Genomic DNA, 2,473 nt, shown 5'->3' with positions numbered 1-2,473 from the left:
ATCAACAATCTCCCCCTTGTGTTCAGCTTTCGAGCAGTGCTTGCATTCTATACTGCAAGGTCGTCGTGTCAAGGCTTGATCAATAACTTGTTTACCACCTTCTCTATTATCCGCAAAATTCAAATTTGAGTCGCTTGGCTTTGTGGTCGCCTTCCTATGATTATTGTTTAATGGAGATGGCGAGATTGACCCCGACGTTTTACGCCACGCTTTACATTCCCGGGAAAGATGTCCAGCCTTATCACAGTTATAGCATTTCATTCTAGATTTATTTGCTTGCTGCTTCATTTCTTGCATTATCTGCTTTAGAGCCTCTTTTACCAATTCAATGACTGATTTAGATTCTTCACACTCGGTCTCTACTCTGTGTACTTTGTGAATCTGAGGTCGTGCCAACAATCTCGCAGTTTCTTGTGCAAGTGCAAATGTTACTGTTTCTGCGAATGTAGCCTTTTGTGACGCATATGTTGCACATTTTATGTCTGGGTCTCGAATGCCATTCACAAAGGTCTCAATTTTGATGCGGTCCACAAGTGGGTGACTCTCTCCTGGGTATGTCAGTAGCACCAACCGCTCAACTTCTGTTGCAAAGTCTTGTAGAGTCTCGCTTGATTTCTGGACTCTACCTCTTAATTCCATTCTAAAGATGTCTTGCTTGTGCTCTCCACCATACTTGCGTTGAAGCGCCGCTATTACTTCATTATAGTTATTTCTAGAAGCAGCGGGAATGCTTTGTATCACATCAGCAGCATTGCCCTTTAATGCCAATAGAAGTTCAATTGCTTTATCATCGTCATTCCACAAATTTCTAGAAGCAACCATTTCGAATTGGAATTTGAAGACATCAAATGACGTTGAGCCATCGAAGACAGGAGTTTTGATTTTTGAGCCCTCAATGACGCGCACTGGACCACCTTTAATTTCCAGCTCTGACATTTTTTTCTCGATGTGCAGAAACTTCTCATCATGAACCATAATTTTCTCATCCACAGAAAGAACTTTCTTATCCAATTCCACAATTTGATTTTCTATATGGTCCACACGTTTTTCCATGCCTTCAGAAATTTGTTGTAGTTTTTCATTGAGAATTCTAGAATTTTCGTCGAATTTTTCTTCCAATTTTCTTGAACTTGCTTCCATTTGTAGGGCATTTTCTTTCTGCAATTTTCTAGAATTTTCTTCCATTTTTCTAGAATTTTCGTCGAATTTTTCTTCCATTTTTCTAGAATTTGCTTCCATCATTTTACTCAAAACATTGAGCATTGATGTGTAATCCACAACACTCGAAGCCACAGATGGAGTTTCTACACTGCTGGTATTGACGAGTATTGATTCATCAATGTCTTCCTTATAATCAAACTCATGCGTCGCAATGTCCATATTACGCCGTTCAAACTCTTCCAGTAGACGCTTTTGAAGCTGGGCCTTATTGCCTGTTGTCGGCAGCTCCAGTTTGCTCAATTCCTTTTTTAAGTCTTCCACACGAAGCTCATTAAACTTCATTGTAGATTTTTTTTCCGTTATTTCACTTCCGACACCAATTGTTACGTTTTTATATTTAGGCGTTTTTAATTACCCGACAATTAAAACACGGTTCTTTTAAATAACGACAATCTACAATTTATTTACTATGACTTCACACTTTACAATTCGTTCACACTGAAGTTATTCGTTTGACGCTTTAATTAAGACTCACTCGTTAGCAGCATGCGAGCGCTTTTATATATGACGGTGTGGCAATACGAGAACATTCTGGTAGCACTACAATATTCTGGCAACGCCAGAACATTCTTAGGCAATGCTAGAAGGATCTACGACCATTAAGTTGTTTACCTGGTGGCTGCCAAACACATACACACTCACATAGATATATGCTCGCATTACTACAACAACAACAATAATGACAATAGACAATGAGATGAAATGAGAATGCAGAATAACAAAGCATGAGAGAGTAAGAACTAACATTTCGGTAAGCAAACAAAAGAACATAAAAGAAATTCAGGAAAATACTAGAAAATGAATAGATGATTCCAACAAGTGATAGCGAAATTTTATCGTTACAATTTGAAATTTTAAATTAACGGAAACTAATTTAAATAAACTTATATCTATAATTATCAAATTCGTAACAATATGTATTAGAAGTTTAGGAAGATTAGAGTCATTTTTACAACTTTTCGACTAAGCAGTGGCGATTTAACAAGGAAAATGTTGGTATTTTGACCATTTTTGTCGAAATCAGAAAAACATATACATATATGGGAGCTATATCTAAATCTGAACCGATTTCAATCAAATTTGGCACACATGACTATATTACTAATTGTACTCCTAGTGCAAAATTTCTACCAAATTGGGCCAAAACTCTGGCTTCTGGGGCCATATAAGTCCATATCTTGCGAAAAATATATATGGAAGCTATATCTAAATCTGAACCGATTTCAATCAAATTTTGCTCACTTGACTATAC

The sequence above is a fragment of the Haematobia irritans genome, chromosome 4 (genome assembly GCF_050003625.1).
Source record: "Haematobia irritans isolate KBUSLIRL chromosome 4, ASM5000362v1, whole genome shotgun sequence".
Classification (NCBI taxonomy): domain Eukaryota; kingdom Metazoa; phylum Arthropoda; class Insecta; order Diptera; family Muscidae; genus Haematobia; species Haematobia irritans.
This window is presented reverse-complemented; position numbering follows the sequence as displayed.